Genomic DNA, 18065 nt, shown 5'->3' on the forward strand with positions numbered 1-18065 from the left:
TATAAAAGAAGAGAGATTAAGGAGTGAACCAACATTAATATTCTCGATACGATTTAGCTGAAATTAAAACGGTTGCTTAACATTTATTGAACTAGAACTCGGAGCGAAATGTTGCCATTGTCAAATAGAAACAGCCGGCTGCTTTGCCACGAAAGTCAGAATAATCCAGACACGTCAGATTTGCCTCGCCATCGAAATCTCTCCCAGCGGGCAAGCTTAACGTGTCATTACCATCGAAGGTCACTGCCGTCACCACCGCGAATGGTGGCGTAATTTGACTAAAGCTAAACGGAAAGAGGGAGAGAGATGGAGAAAGAGAATGGTCGGTTATTCATGGTCGTTCGCGTTTTCACGAGGGTTTTTCGTATCTTTTATTGCGCGAAATCAATCGATCGCCGTCAGTGCTAGGGCCCGAAATTGGTGCAACAACGCCGTCACATATGGTCAAACGGCCGCAAAAAAAAAGAGGGTGGCGCGGAATGACCAAACAGCGGAAGTACGTCGAGGAGGCGACCATGCGAAGAACGATGTTTGGACGCACATACGCATTTTGTTGCATCCACAACGAGACTTTTTTCCACGTGTTAATAGAATGGGTGCATTCTTGAACCGTTGAACGATGTTATTGGAGAATTCAGCGAACTTGTCGATGTTGTTATTCTCATATCACATATACTTACCGGATTTGAATAATATATTATCTTGAAAAACTGATCGAAAGATACAATGTTTATGAGATACTGATCACTAATTCCGCGGAAACATTGCTTCGATCTCTAACTATAATAATTGCGGAAGTTAATATCGTTATTTTCGAATAAGATATAAATGATCGTGTTATATAATTGTACGACATAAATATAGATTGAATAATCGCTTGCCAATGCACCCACGCTATTTTCGTATCTAATAAAGCGATCGGGATGTAAAAGCATTCATCAAATACGTAACAAACTTTCTTGAAGAATTCGGTTTGCTCCCTCTGTCCGAAGAGGCGCATAAATCTTTAAAGTAAACGCGCCCGGTCTCGAATTTCACGTGAGTAATTTTACAACCGTAAATCGATCTTTCAACGATCTTACAACCCGCGGAGAAAGAATGACGGAGAGATGTGGAGAGAGGGAGGGAAGAAGAAGAGAGAAAAAACGATTGAAAAACAACGGCATAAAGAAGAAGCAACGCGCGACGCTTCTTCCCGTCTTCCTTTCATCCCGACGGAAAAGCTGCAAAAACCTGCGTGTATAAATCGTATGCAAAGACGAGGTGAAAGCGCGGTCGGGCCCTTAATTTAGTTAATTTAGATTTTATCCGTTGCCCTGAGAAGGAGCTTTTTTCGTCGTGCGCCGATTCTTCCGCGGAGGGGAAAAAAAGCAGTCGGTACACGGGAGACAACGAGGAAGGGGTTGAAAACAAGCCGACGGCACCGCCGGCATTATTATATACTTATTTAAGATATGCAATGTGCGAGGGTCCCTCCAACGGGACTCTGCTTTCCTGTCTTTTTTCGAGAACCCGCATGATTTTTTTCTGTCGCTCCATTCCCGCTTCTACGTTTCCCCTCTCTCCCGTTGTCGTCTCGTGGAGGGCCTGTCCTAAAGCAACGATAAATGCTGCTCTCTCTCTCTCTTTCTCTCGAGGATTCTCTTCTTTTCGCTCGCTCGCGGCTTTATTATAATCGGTGTGAAATGATAACCGATCGCGGGATCTGGTTCTCGCGCGACCAGACGATACGGCACGACGCCACTATGTTTTTGTTAGCGCAAAAACAAAACAAAACCGTACCCCGCGCGCAATCCGTACGAGCGGGTAGCGGGTTCTAAGGGGTGTAAGAGCAGAAACGGGGCCGGTGGTTACGAGGTAAAAAATTTACGGGTTTAAAATCACGCGAGAAATTATTATGCCCGACGGAGCCGGCCGCCGAAGGGTTGAATCTGCGTGAGATTTCCGACGCGACTTTTTGCATTTTGCGCACACACTTTGTTTATCGCGGTATCGCCATTCCCGACTCTATTCGTATAATTCACTCGGCTTCATCGCCAACATCTTTGAATACTGATGAACGACTTTGATTTTTTCGCACCGAGGATCGCGACTATTTGTCTCGCATAAACTATATAACCATTATTTATATATTTTTGTTGATAATATTTACATAATCTCAACATTGATATGCGTATTTCATTATAATGGAAATAACTTTAACAAAATCGAGTCAATCGTGAATTAATGTGGTGTAATATTATTTAAGTCTGAAAATGGAACACATTATTGAATAATAATTTTGCAATAGTTTTTAAATGTTCCTTATATATTTTCATTTTGCAACCTTACATTTAATCTGTTTTAGAAATCAACTTTATAGAAATCATCATTATTAAAATTATGATTGAAGATTCTCTAATTCTGTGAACAGTTAGTATAATGTATCATGAATCTTAACTGTCTAAACATGATTCGCTTGTGTACGTTTTTCATCGAACCATCTTCTATTAAACAAATTTTCACATTTTATTTTTACTCATTGCTCATCTAGAAAATTAGACCGTAACAGTTATAATTACCAACTCTAGCTTTTTCCGTGATTCTTGAATTGTGAAGAACGACATGGAGCTGGGCCAAGTGCGAATATACGTGACTTTCGGAAAAAAGGGAAGACTCACGTAGAAGATAGGGCGCTGCGGGGTGTGCTGGGGTAGAACAGAGGGGTACGCGCTGGCTGACCGTGCCCGGGGGTGACTTACGATGGACATGTGCAATTTGACCTGTTGACCCCGGAGGCCCGTGGCGCGATGCATGGGGGCGAAATGTATTTGGGGTAAAAATAATACAATTTACACATAATAGGGGAGGAGGACGAGACTGCGCCGGGGATACGTGCGCGTATTCAAATGACGTGAGCACGTGGGGCATACGTATGGGGCGAAGATGCAACGCGGGGGGGAATGGGGGAAGGAGGACAGTGTGCCGACTGATGCACAATAGCCGGGCCGAATCGATCGATACCTCGTCACCTTCGATCGCTCATGAATACGAAACAAACGCGACTCCGGTCACTTATGGTGTTTTCCCTCGTTCGTGCGCGTTTTTTCTTATCGATATGTTTGGTCTCGTTAAACTTGGAAAAAAGTTGTGCAAGAAAAAATGAGCGACGAGCGAAAGACGATCAAAATTTCTCACGAGTACCTCAGCTGCTCGGTGCAAAAAAAGCAGCGCGAATATTACCACGAAGTCTCGAATCACGAGATTAGGGAAAATTTTCGAAGAGTGTTTTACCCCCGCTGGACGCAATTTTCTCACGAGCTCTCTCTCTCTCTCTCTCTCTCTCTCTCTTTCGTACGTAATTTTTTATTAGAAAAGTTTTTTAACTTGCATCATAGTATTTTTAACGCTGGACGTCAGCTGTCTTCAACAACTCGTATAGCAGCTAGAGAAATCTGTCACGTAAATTAAGCGCATTTCTTTAGACATCTGCTGCTTTTTCGGCTGCTCCTGACCGGAAAAACATTCTTGAAAAAAAAAATGTACTGCTCTTTTTCTTAGACGACAATGGCGCACTGTTAAAAACTTGGACTCACACTGCAAATCCAAGTGTGTTATTTCAACTGAAGCTCTTCCTCACACATTTCTTGCCGTTTTAAATCACGTCGTTTAACACGGTTGAGCGTATTAACTTTCAATTTAATATGCGAATTAAACGTGTTATTTTAACACGCAACAAAACATGTAAAACGAGCTTTAGTCAAATGTGTCATTTTTAGACGTTTATGCGTGTAGAAATAACACACTTTACAGTGCATCGTCCTCTTATACCATCATTTTATTTTGACTGAATTCTCGTTTTCCGCACGGATTAACGCTTGAGAGATAATTACACTCACAGGGCAGCGAGATCGTCTTCTCCATATCTACGCGAAAGACTCGAATTTTGTCGACCGTGTCTCAAGACGGGAACTTGAAAATAGCCCCGGGACATACATACATCCGTTGCAGGGGCTGCGCTACTGCCGCTACTGCGTGCACGCAACGGAACCCCGAGTTCTACCCGGTGACTATTTCTGTGCCGGCTCACAGATTCGTGTGTTATGTCTTGTCTCGCGTGAAAATCCTAACATCCCTCACACGGTTCCTGCCTCCGCCTCCTTCCCCTTTTGCTTTCCTTATCGGTTACCTACCCCTAGCCTCGTCCTTTCTCGTCTACGAGGACGTCAGCCCATTCGTTCTGACTCACTTAACGTAGCCGCGGATAAGAACGACGAAAATAACCGACGCACCCTACGACAACGGGGAAAACATTGCATCAAACCGTTCGCATCGTCATTTCGTGAGTTTGCTTCTACGCTCACTCAGTCTTTACTCCGAGTAACCAACAGATTTAGCATATACTTATTTATAAAATATCAAATCTTTTATAAAAGAATAATTTGCTTGATATCTAAAAAGTGTGTTAATTCACTAATAAAAGTATATTCAAATACATATACAAATATATATATATATATATTTTTTTTTAATAAATAAAACTAAATAAACTAATAAAATTATATTAAAAAATATTTAATTAATTAATTAATTAATTAAGTATATTAATATACTAAAAACAAAATTGAATATTCGAGATATACCATAATGTGCTGCAACTTTCTTTTCTAACTGCTTAAAACATGAAATTAAAAACTTCTATATATTTACTATATAGAAGTACACTCTATTAGTACACAGTATTCATAATTGATTACAGTTTGACACGAGAAAATTGAATCTTTTTTCAATTTTACAGAGCCTCATCGCTTTTTACTTCCTCTGATTTATCGCTCTAATCGGCGTGTAAATTGTTTGATATGTTTTCAACTGCGAGACAATAAGCAGCGTGAATACGACAATATTGTATTTATGTATTCGCGATAACAAGTTTTTCAGTTTTAATATCTGTGATTAAACACGCGTTTCTTATCTGATGCTAATTCGGTGTACCGAGTCGCAGAATTTACAGACGGCCGCGGCAGGCGACACGGTATCCGAAGACACCCGTTATCATCTTCACGCGCGCATACGTATGTAGGTATATCGCACGTGAATCCGATCGGCGATAATAAACAAGCCATTGACAAACGATAGAGAGCTACAGCATTACGTGACTCCCTCGCGACGACGACACGTATACATACGCATGTACATATACGTGAGTGCGCGCGTACTCGCAGCGATATTTATCGCCTCCGGTCGAGCACAATTAATTATCCTCCGATGGGAATAATTAGCCTGGTCACGGAGATACGCCTAGAGAGAAGTCACGTCCGCTCGACGATCTCGTACGCCGCGATCTCGAAACTTCGCGATGAGGCATAACACACTCGTGAGCGACTTTTTCTTTCTCACTCGACGATAGCGCCGAGCGAGTCAACCGCGAATCTGGGAACACCCCATTTGTATGGCATTGCGCGAGGCGGCCAGGCTGATTGATGCCTAATTGATGTTTCGCGACCGGTTAATTATAATTAACCCGGCCGGAAGTAATTAGAATAATTAGTGAGTCTAACGACGAGAAGCCTTTTTACGTACGCTCACATATACACATCAGAGAGTAATGAGAGAAAAAAGACCGTAATCGAAATGACGGTTTCTGATTAGCCGTCTTGACACATATCTCTATAATGATCGCACCGGAGTCTTACTATATTTAGAAAAAATTTAAAAATTTATCTAAACTTATATTATTCTGGAATTTTATAAAATATTGTGTAGTATAATTAAAAAATACATAAAAGAGAAAAGGCTTTTTTATATTATTAAATTATTAATATTATAACAAATAAAACGATGTTTTTATACAAGATTTAATTTTTTTTAAACTATAGTATAGAGAATTTATAGATAAAGTTTTTCAAATTAAAGTAGGGCTCTGTTATAGTTTATAACATATTGCGACGAATCGTAAAATAAATAAAATAAAAATATATTTTTGCCCGTCACGCGTTCTCGGTATATTTTCGATGCAGTCGGTGTCGAGCGCCACACACGATCGCCCACATCGACCTGGCTGGTTACGTTTTTCGCGGCTTGTTCCCGCGACGTGTTCCGAAGGTCTGAAGGTATTGACCGGTGGCCCTCTTGGCACAGCTCGGTACCAAGGCCCCCGGTAAGGCGCAGCGGCTATATGGCCATCCGTGCTGGCTGGCACCGACTATCGAACAAACTGACCAGTAGTCACGATATCCAACCGAAACCAACCCTCGCGAAGCACTTCACCCGCGATAGACTTAGCAGACGCCGGACTCTGAATTTGCAGCTTGATAGCCGCCATGCACGAAGGAAGATATAATAATGAAGTATTAAGAAAATATAACATGAACAAAAATATAAACGTAATAGTTTATATTACAGTTCACATGAGATGTGAAGATTCTTTTCTATTTAAATATCTGTTATTGCATTTTTTTAAAACACAAGTTGATATATCATTATCATTAAAGTAGCATTATTATTCTTAAAAATTACACGCTTGCCAAATGCGAAATTTAAACGGATTATACTTAAAATCTCAATGGATTAAAATTTGACATGTGCACGTCACGCTAAATGTTTTAGCAGATTCTGGAACTCTATCGGAACAGTTTTGTATGAAATTTATGACGTGCTCGGATCTTACAAACTCCTCGTGTGAGACGCGGTATCGATTCATACAGGCCAGTCAAAAATAACTATTTTCACGTGAAAAGATTATAAGATTTAGTTCGACGTGACAGATAATTTACCAAAAAGACTCTGATGTTTTTTTGCTTATTATTTATTTTTTGCAAATAACGCGATATTGTAGACTGTGACTTTCTTGTTTCAAATATCAACGACACATTTTTTAGTTTATCTAAATGACAATTGTACCTTAACTTATTGTTCACACAAACAATATGATCATTCAGCATTGTACTATTAGTTCGGAAAATATAAACTTTTAAACGCATTAAAATTATTTGGATGAAAAGAGTTCGTAACTCATTTTGCTTGAAATATCTAATGCGTCTTTCGTTCCGAGTCCCTTCGCTTCCATTTGTTATTGTGTTTATCTGTAGTTATGAGGACCGGGAGAGAGAGGGAGAGAGAGAGAGGACACATCTCGAATGCGCGTGATCCTTTGTCCCTATGAAATTGGAAGAAACACTCGGCAGGACAACGAGGCGACGCGACGGTCGAACTCTCTCACGAAGGTGCATCCGTTCTTCCGTGAATGGGAAGCGCATGTAATACATACGCGTGCTCACACGCTCACGATCGCAACCGGAGGAGATTCAGGGCGATCCTTTTGCGCGACCACTGAGAAAGAGAAGGCAGGACGAGGCGAAAGGCGACAGTTGCGCGAATGGGCCCCTACGGGTCGCGAATGGGACCCTCGGCTCCTTGGGACGCGAGAACGGCGCGGGAAAAAAGGGTTCGTAAAAAAATGATCGGCCAGGATCTAAGATATAAAAAAAGATTTGTCCCCCTCGCGCCGGTGCGCCCTTACGATATCCTTTCCCCGAGGGCTAAGAACGCACGGCGATCACGGACGGGCCCCGAGGATCGAGGGGGTTTTTGCAGCTGGCCCCGTCCCGAATTACGGACGAAAAGGATTCGGGGGTCCATTCTTCTTCCCTGGACGAATAAGCTCCAAAGGACCTGCGTCCATGCGAGATGCCTCTGACCTGCACCTCATCCTCTACCGCTGCCCTCGATTCACGTCGGGGCCTCGAAGCCCTCCACTTATCGGTCTTTCTACCATTATGTCCCCTCGACTCAGAGACTTCTATATACGTGTCTTCTTTTTTTTTATTGAGTTGGTTCTCACCCACCTCCACCTATGATATGTATTTCATATGCGATCATATTATCATAGCTTTGTATTCTATTGTGACGAAAGGGTATAATCAAGAGGACTGTCAAAACTCTCGACATTTATTCATAATGTTTACATAAATATACATAAATTGGTAAAATATTTATTTTAATGAATGGAGGTGTTCTTTCTTTAAAAAAATTATTCTATCAACATTTTAATCGAAAATCTATATAAATGGCAGAATTATCGCGCAGAGTTACATGCAGTAATTCACGACATAATATTATGTTATCCTTAGAAACCGTTTTATATTGTACGCATAAGATGCTATTACAAAAGTTGCTAGTTTTTGTGAATATCATACGCATTGTGCATTATCTTTTGTTGATATAACGATTTCAACGGACTAAGTCCATATTACCAAGTAAAACAAATAAATTGTAAATTGCTGTCGGTGGCGACCATATCGTACCAGGAAATTTTAATCACAAACCCAGATAAGCTTCTAAACAAAGATACCGGCAGATCATCGCGTATCTTTCTGCAGCAATTTTTTTTGTCACTCTTGGAAAGTCCCTTTGTACACGGTACGTTTTTGTATTTACGAAACTTGGCTGCGTCCGCTTCTTTCCCGGGATTCTTCGTCAGAAACGCGAAGCAGAAAAGCGTCCGACAGGATTATGTCACATGGTCTAGCACGCCGGGCGTCCTCAAACGAGATTCGTTTTCGTGGTCCAGCGAGAATCGTGAAAGATCACAAATTGCTCGGACAATTTTCTATGGGGGATCGATCTTCCTTACTAAATGCCCGCTCCTAGAGACGTCGAATGGGATTACGTCGCGTGAAACGAAATGGATTCGCTCGACTTACACGCTGGAGGAAAGGTGTTTCTAAATAACGGGCGCTAAAAGCAATTTTATAAAAACAAGCCTAAAAAATTGTGACCGATTGATTACTTAAAATCTTAATAAAAGTTTTACCTTCAAACAGTCATCGATCGACTAATGTCGAATGCAATTGAAAGAATCTTCTCTTATTGAATAGGGAATTGTTATTTTTTTAAATTAAGTATACATAGCAAAATTAAATTAGCGTTTACGTATTTTTTTCGTCGAAATGGTAGTCGCCATTGCGATTATCACGAGCTCGAGTTGCACGCCTTAATGGCGGAGGAAGGAGGAATCCGAATTCTTATCTGTCTCGAGTCTGCTATCGTCGTTATTGGAATATTAGCGCGCGACGTCATTGGCTCGGGAATATTTTCGCTCTGCGCCGCTTAATCCGATGAATAATCACGTGCTCGCACTTCGACCGATCCGAGCGCGGCGGCTGCGATTGATAACCCGAATGAAGGCGAGCGTGACTCATCAATGTTGGGCGGAGCGTTACGATGCGATTCGTGCAAGTCGGTAGAATAATTGAAAAAACCGCAGATTGCACAAACGTATGGATTATGAAAGGTAAATATTATAAAAATTAATTTAAAAAAAAAACTGAGAAAGATATGTGATTAAGCGATCTGCATGCATTTGCTCGTGACAAACGTCATCTCTTGGGCAAGATCCCTTATCAAACGCCATTGCCGCAACCGCAATCGTGGAGAACCCGCGGTTAATACTGACAATAAATTAATTCCAGATGGCTTAAATCACCGAAAAACCGTCTGCCCAGAATTTTTCGTGGTCACGCAGAAGGTGGTGGCATTGCGCCGCGTCGCCACACCTCGGGTGAGGGAGCAAACAATTGTACAAATAGCGCCGTATTTCATGATAACACATGTACAAACAGCCTTACGTAAAGCTGGCAATTACGATAAAACTGGACGGGCGAGAAAAAACATGCGCGCCGCGCACTTTTCGTGTACACAACGAGGGAGAGGGAGCTTGGCGAGAAGACACGTGGCTCTTGGGTCATCGCAAGCAACTTTGCGTAGCAACTGATTATGATTGTGGAACGCCCGATAAAGTTCGGTATAAATAACGAGAAACTTTTAGAAAATCCATGTCGCTGTATGCTAATGAAAATGCTTTATTTTACGAGAACGTCAAATTTGCGCCTCTTAAATTGGCAAAAGGAAAAGAAATTAAATAATAGCTAAAACAGTGGTACATATGGTGTATTCTTCTGTTAAGATTCACCCTTATTACAAGTGCGGACTTCTTTTTATATATAAAAAATCTGTACTGGCGGAGATGACAAACTTTAACAAAGTTCTAGCAAACATTGAAGAAAACTTTATTTCTGTCACGTTTGAATCTTTATTATTTCGCGATTTATGCGATTTGTGCAAAAGGCAAAACAGCAAATTACCGTAATTTGCCGTAACGTAAAATAGAAAACGGCTTATACGATTAAACGCGACATAATCCGCGATCCACCAAACAAGTTATTTTGGCGCCAATTAAGGCCTATTATCCATCAAAAATTTAATTAAATTCACATCGCACGTTACGAGCGCATGTGCAACGCAAATTAAGCGCATACGTGCTTGCCTCTGTGATTGTCACTGGGCTCTTGTTGAAACGCCCTACGGTATAGGCCCTTTGTGAACATGTGTGCAGGGTTGCTTTCCCGCAGGTGCAATCCTGCAAGCCTAAATTAACATTCCTGCAACCGTCTCGGCGGAATTGTGTTTGGACGGAAGGTTGATTAATCATTATCATATCTTAGGTAAAGAGAGCGACGCGTGAATCATTGGCTCGTAAAATCGCGAACTAATCGAGTCGTAACAGTTAATACGTTGTTAGGTTTTCTTAATTTTTTCGACGCGATAAAAAAATGTATAGCATTGTAATGTACAGTGTATATTAAACAGAAACTTGCTATCACCTTTTGATATTTATTTGTCTAGTAAGTATCTAATTTTATATCTAATTAGACTTATACGTATATCTAACTTTTTTTACATTTGAATAACAAGTTAACAAGACGGGAAAACATGTCTCAATGTATCTGGATTTAATATTATTTATAGTCGTCCGATGTTGTTATTATTTCTGCGGACAGGGCGGTCGATACAAATTAAGCAAATTAAATTCGTGAATGACGGATGAATGCATGCAAACACAAGCGTAATTGAATTCTTGCAAGTACATTTTCCATCTGTATTTCTGTAGCGCATTTTCATCAAAAACTGATTAGCATCCCTCCGATCGACCAAGATTAACCCTCGAACCACCCTAGGAAACGGAGGTAGGTGCCCTCTGACGTGGAAAGGGAGAAATCTCTGCTGCTCGATTCGGTTTCCAGGCGGGGCATGCGCCGACTGTACGTCAGGCATCTGCCCTATCGATCGTGTGTGCGACAGGGGTAACAGGAGACTCCAGAAGATCGGTTCGGGGAAGAGCCCGGGCTGCACAACTCCCGACCCCGAGTCCCGTGGCTTCGTGTGAACGGGCCCTAACGCGCGCGTGTGTGCGTGTCGCGTGTATGTGGGGCTCCTGCGGCTAGGCAACCCAACTTACATGAGATTACGCCGAGCCAATAGCACGGCAGGAGCGCCCGTCAAAGGCATATCTCAATGTGTGGTATGAGCCGAGTCTCTAAAAGGGGATTAGAGCTCCTCGTATTCCAGAATATGCGGCATGCGGCCGCACACGCGCGCCTCGGCAGACACGTATCCACGTCGAATATACGCGCGAATATACGGACGTGAGTTTGCGTTCGCGTGTGTGGGCGTGTGCGCAAACGTAAACGCGTACGTAAGGGTGTGCGAGGCTCATCGAACACCGCGCAGGAAGTCTCCGCGAAAGAACGGATTCTCGAAGACGCGATCAAAGAAAAGAGCGAGGGGCCACACACATAGGTGAATAAACGGACGGATAAAATGGGGAGAGGGGGGGGGGTGAGAAGATACGTTTCGCGAGATACGTCGAGCGCACTCGCGACCCGGTATGTTTTTGACAAGGAGCATTACGTGGATTTAAAGGGCGCATTCGCGATTTGACATGTTGCACCGATCTGTTCGTGGATCCACGTGAATTTCAAGAATCAAAAGAATAGGAACGCGCTTTAAAAAAATTATAGAATTTAAAGTTGTTGTCAGAAATCAATACGGTTAATCGGAAGAAAGATATTGTATAATCTGAGATTGCGATTTACATGACAACAGGATTATGAATAATATTGTGTGCCATTTTGAAAATCATTCTTTATTATAAATTATTTGTTTTTTTATTCTAAAACTAATTTCATCTTTATATGTTTATCAATGATAAAATTTCACATTTCACAATTATTAATTGCTTTCAATGTATCATGACATTGCAAAAATTGTCCAAAAGATCATGACAACAAGCGAGACGTCAAACTACAATAACATTTATCAATTGCCAATCAATCACGCCAGTTGATACGGCATTTCTGAAATCCAATTAGGAATGTCATTTCCGATTTACTGAACGGAACCTACTTACGCTATTACGAGGAAGATTCGATCGTTCATTCGAGGCTTATCGCTTATTCCTCCCGCGTCGCGCCCGATGCGATAGCGGGAGAAAACTTTTCGCGGCATTTCGCCGCGAACGAAAGTTTAACCGTCGAACGAAACTCCGACGATGAAATAGTGCAACGGTGTGGGGGGCTGGTTTTCAAAGTCGCCGTTGACTTTCACCGTCGCCAATTATATACGAGTGCGGCGTTTTGCGGCGCTTTCGATTTTTGCCGTGTGGTCCGCGAAGTCGCGCGTCCGATACACCTTAATTTGAATAAATTTCCGAAGGAAAGTGCTCGCGGCTTTCCACCTCGGTCTAGCCCCTTTCCCACCCATCGCTTTCGAGCCTCATTCAACCACCTTCCTTCCAACTCTCTCCGCGGCGGCGGTGTCGTAAATCGCGAGTTCACTTTCCGCACTTTTCACCTAGTTGGCGCGCCGCCAGAACGACGAGTAAAGGGGTGAGACGCCTGAAAAAAAGCTGCGAGGGGGGAGGGTGGAGATCGCGAGGAGGGAGAATGCCGAGCCGTGGAACTTTACCTTACGGGGGTGCGAAACTTCCCCTTTAAGACGCAACGGCCCACAAACCGCCGCCGTCGCGTCGGCGCCAGCGACATTTTACTACATTACTTCATGCTTATCCCTGCGTATTACTTCGCTCGTCTCCACCGACTCTGTTTTTAACCAGCTTCGCGAACAAATTGCCACGTTTTGCGGAATAAATTCAAGGTTTGTAACGTGAACAATTGTGGCGTGAAAGATTATAAGACAACGTGTATCAAAATTAATCCTTCAGGCATGTAGAACTCTCTTTATCACGATCTTATCTCAAATGCGAAAAATAATCGTTTTTAAAGAGGCGATATAATACTGTCAGTGCAATTAAAATTGTATTGCTAAAAAGATTGTAAATATTATAAACAACATACACATGTATATGTAATAATATTTTTAATATACTATAGAAAAATAATATATATTCTACAACGTATATTAAAAAATTGAAAATTACACAATTACAGTTGCGCATGAATGATCATTGCAGGTCGATAATCCATTTAAAGTGCTCTTCCCCCCTCTCTCTCTCTTTCTTGGGCACACATATAGCAAATACCAAAAATATCGAACGAAAATTCCGCACGTGCGGTCACGGGGTGGCACGGGGGGAGATCATCCCGATGTCCAGTTCGTCTAGTGCCGGACCTGCGCGTTTCGCGTGGCAAGATCATACGGTGAAGACCCGGGATCCGATTGGGCCACCGGGTTTCGCCGGGGCGGGTTCTAAGCCGGTTTAGGGGCAGTTTGTGCGTGGAGCCACCCTCCCATACCACTCTGGCCATAGGGGATATGCGGCACTGCCGCGGTCGTACCGACCTACGGTCACGTGCTGGACAAGACGCGATAGCTCCCTCGTCATACTCGGCACGTGCTGGACGCGTGCTGTCAGGTGACAGCGAAGATTTATGACGACGGTGTACGAGAGACATTGGTCAATTTTCGTAATTATTAGGGTCGAAGGAAATTCTCTCATTGCTCGTTGCACGAATGAGCTAGCCGGATTCCGCTTTTTCTCTGAATTATAAGTTCTTCAACGAGAACTCATCTTTAAAAATTTCGTAATGTCTATGATATATATTGTACCGTTTATTTTTATTATTATATCTGCACGAGAGAGAGAGAGAGAGAGAGAGAGAGAGAGAGAGAGAGGACGCGATATACATTTGTCATTGTAAAGAAGTTCTGCTAAATAGAAGACATACTATAAATAACTAATTCATTTCTCAATGGATTATATACAATACATCATTCCTATATATATACGTCGATTTAATTTCATATGTATCTTCTAGCTGTGCATGTGACATGAATTAAGTTGACACCTCAGTCTTCGACTATATCTTGATTAATCCTTTACGAATTCACTTGCCCTTGATCCCGAAATTCGTCCGTTAATTTCATTTCGCTTTGCTCAAACATTTGCAAACCACTCGGGACGCGAAGTACTCGAACGCACAAGTCCAGTGTCGTGTCCGCACGATGGACGAATCACGCGCGCGAAAACACACCACTACGTTTTTCCTCGCGGGTGGCGAGGAGGGAAACGGCGGGTCGGGGGTTGGTTATGTGACACACGAGCCACCCCTGCGAATGGCCGAGCGGAGCCCGGCCGCCAAACAATCGATATATGCGTTCAAAATGGCCGCCAGGAACGCCACCCACCCTACTTCAAATCTCCCTTCGCCCCGTCCCACGTATACCCCTTGCCACCTCCTCCCCCCTTTCAGCCACAGTCCTCACCCCCGTCGAGCTCTCTACATCCCTCTCACGTATGCCCCCGAAGCTCTTTAACTTCGAAACCCAGCCACTGACTGCCAACCAGCCAATACTACCCTCATCGTCCCGCGAGGGTGTTTCGTTCTCTCCTTCTCTCTCTCCCCTTCTCTTTCCTCTCTTCAATTTATCCTCTTTATCCGTCTTTCGACTCCTTTCTTTTATCTTTCTCGCTTTTTCATTTCTCTCGATCCTCTTTTTTTTCTCGGATATCTGTTCTGTTCGTCTCCAATGAATGAGCTTGGTTTCTACCCTCAAAAATGACGCCCTCGTAGATAGGTAAAGCCTGTAAAATTTATTGCCGCGCGCAAAGTGCTGCGACTATCGCGCAAGCCGTGCATGAGTCGTGATGAAAAACGAGGGGCCAAGAAGCAGTCTGGGCCCGTAATCCAATTTGGATGCACGAGAGCGAGTTTAGATTCTTCGTCTTACCGATGTGCCTTGAGACTAGAAATATGCCCCTGTACGTTACATATTATTTCTTTGTTATATATTTTAACGAAATTGGAACCAGTGACTATCTTTAATTGTACAACGAAACGTTTCTTTTGTAAGTTTAATTTGGATATTAATTGCGATAATAGCGAACGGTCGAGTGATTAAAAATGATAAGTGATAACGCACGCTAAAGAAACTTTTGGCTTTGTTTTTTAGCGCTGGAGTATATGTGGACTCCTCGAGGCGGAGGTCTCATCTGACGTACTTCAAGTTCCGAAGAAAATGGAAGGAGACGATAGCGGCGACGAAAAAGCGAGGCGGGAAAAGGAAGGAGGAAACTAGTGAGTTTATTAAAATATAATAGCGTTATCAGGACGGCCGCGAGAGAGTGAAGGGAAAGGCGTCAACTTTAAGAGGGAAGTTTTCTTAAGTGTTCTTAATTAGAAGGGACCTGTTGCTTCGGAAAAAACCAGGTCACGGCCGTAGACACGCCGCCGACGACGACGACGCCCCTACCCTGCCCCCGTCCCATCTCCGCGACGCTCGCCACCCCCCGGCAACCCCCTGGCTCGCCCCGACGCCCCAGACTCGTAACAGTCATTATTTTCTTCTTATTCTTCTTCTCGTTCGCGCTCCTTCTCACCTTTCTTCGTCATCGTCAATCTTCTCTTGTTCTTCTTACCCTCTTCTTCTTCTTCCCTTACTATACGCCATCTTCTCTTTTTCCGCATTTACTTCTTACCCTCGGGTACTACAATGCTCCATAGAATATTTAGCAGGTCGCACCTCTTGCTGAACGTAGTCGCTTTAAAAGAACGTCACCGCGACTGAGCGAGTACTCGAGCGTGGTAACGAACACGGTAATATTCACGTACCGGGTGCCCCGAGAAAATTCTCGTAACCGTGAATGGTTACTTCGATTCTGGAGCGATTGGTTGACGAATTCTGTTGATGCTTACCCCAAAGTTAAACCCTGTCGCGATCCTGCTTATTCTTTCCTTCCGATATACCCGTTTGAGTTTTCTAAAAATTGATATCCTCGGATCCCTTCTTGAATGATAGTCTATTTGATTTATTGAAACCTGGAGTGATCTGTTTACATTGTTTCGGTACATTCCACTCGAGTATTTTCTTGTTCGCGAGCTCTGGAATGTAGAATGCCGTAAATGATGATAGCACAGATATAATTTCATGAAAGACATAATAGATCTAAGTTTGTAATTAATTAATATCTTTTAAGGGAAAGAATAAGGGTTAATACTATTGTATTATATTATATTACTTTCAGAGATGTGGCAACTGCTTTAAGCAGATATCACATGCAACTTTTAATGCGTCAGGGGTTTAAACGTTCTATATTTCAGAAGAAAAATGTATAAACATTCTCAATGTAAAATGTAGTATTATCATACTATAGAGTGAAAAGCAAGAAATGTAAAACCATCTAGCCAATCGTCGAATCTTACCAATTAGGTCGCTATAGTTTCCCCATAACGCATTTCAATAAAAATCGGCGCGCCCATTGTATCTTTTGCTTCGAGACTCTTGTTCGCGTCGAAGGACCTTGTAACGCGACACCGTCTCTTTTCTCGAGATCTAGATCTTCCGGCGAAGGAAAACGCCGCCCGAAATATCGACGACGAACAGTTACCACGTGCGGATGCGCGCATCTGTCTCGGCGCGGTTTCCGTTCCAGATCTAGACCGCGAGTATCGACGGCCGAAGGAGGAAAAAAAACGAGCGAGATGCAAATTCTTTTTTCCCCGTGCCCTTGCCAACCCCCAGTAACTCGCACCGGTTACGTGTAACGGTTTTCGTTGCGGAAAAAAAACGCGAGGAGAAGAGAACGAGAGAAAGAGAGAGAAGATAAGAGTACAGGAGAAGGGCGGGCAAGGAAGGGTTGAAGGAAGAGGAACCTCCGTCAAATAAATTTGAATATCGATGCCCATTGAATCCGATCGAAGGGGTTCGGCAGAAGTCTCCTTTCACATTGCGAAAGGGTTGCAATTTGAATATTCTCGCCGGGGTAACTAGGACGTATCGTACGGGATACCGGAGCGAGGGGGGAGGCACCCGGGACGGGCACGTAGCGACCTCCCCCTTGCTTTTTTCTCTATTTGTATACTTCGCGTAAGGCATTGTACCCGCGAGGAAAACCCAACACCCAGCCACCAGCCCTGAGGCCATTCTGTTCCCTTATTAAAGTAATCAGCGTCATTGTGACGGGCGTTCGGTTTTGACTAATATAGAATATCGGCGGAGGGATCGAGTCCCGATCGGCAGGTAACCCCGTTCAGAGGTTAAATCAACTTCTCGCGAGAGAAACAGTTTCCACGACTCCGTACGCTTTGCTATCGCAACGGGAGATTGAAGATCGAAGTCTTTTCTCGTACGTTATCGCACCTCTCCGACGGTTGTATATATCTTCAATAATATAATAAATATATAGATCTAACTATATATATTCCGTATAGTAAAATTAATTACGATGTGAAGAATATGCATTTTGGAATTAAAATTTCTCGTGAAAAAGTTTTGTAATTTGTAATTTTCATAATTAATAAATATGTTTTTGCAAAGTGACAATATTCAGTGGTCTCAAGTAGACGAACATTGTTGTAGTCACAATTAAATTTAATAAACTTGAAGCATGCAAATCACTTGACTAAATGTGAAATCAAATTCAAACCTTGATACCAGTCATTGAATAAGCTTACGACTTCGGACGGCAAACCGGCTTAACTTTTCATTTGCCGTTACGCAAAAATAACAGAGAGCGCACAACGAAGAGGACGAATGGGATATTAAAAATTACGACGGGCTGCGCATTTGTGAGCGCGGCCGGCCCGGCGCGGCGCGGCGGCCGTCGGGGCCGGAATTAAAAGCGGCGAGAAAGCCGAGTGTCCTGAAGTACCCTCGACGCGATGCAGACTATCTCCAAATCGCGAGGCCCATCGAGTGCCCTCGAAGATAAAAATCAAATTCTATGCGTAGCGGCAGAGGTGCGAAGCCCGTGCATGCATGGGTGACCGCATTGTCGGTCCCGGTGACGT

At 43.0% G+C, this 18065-nt stretch overlaps 1 protein-coding gene and 1 long non-coding RNA gene across 3 annotated transcripts in view; one reads left to right on the forward strand and one right to left on the reverse strand.

Moving 5' to 3' along the window:
- Positions 1-18065, reverse strand: part of Cph (BCL11 transcription factor chronophage) — a 154481-nt gene that overhangs the window by 80259 nt on the left and 56157 nt on the right. The gene's annotated exons all lie outside the window — the stretch shown is intronic.
- The window catches only part of LOC143907360 (uncharacterized), a 91411-nt gene that overhangs the window by 28437 nt on the left and 44909 nt on the right, over positions 1-18065 (forward strand). Inside the window, exon 2 of the long non-coding RNA XR_013259835.1 lies at positions 15229-15353. This is a non-coding gene — a long non-coding RNA (uncharacterized LOC143907360). The remainder of the gene's footprint in view (positions 1-15228; positions 15354-18065) is intronic.

The sequence above is a fragment of the Temnothorax americanus genome, unplaced genomic scaffold (genome assembly GCF_048541705.1).
Source record: "Temnothorax americanus isolate GAGA-0224 unplaced genomic scaffold, ASM4854170v1 Scaffold8, whole genome shotgun sequence".
Lineage (NCBI taxonomy): Eukaryota > Metazoa > Arthropoda > Insecta > Hymenoptera > Formicidae > Temnothorax > Temnothorax americanus.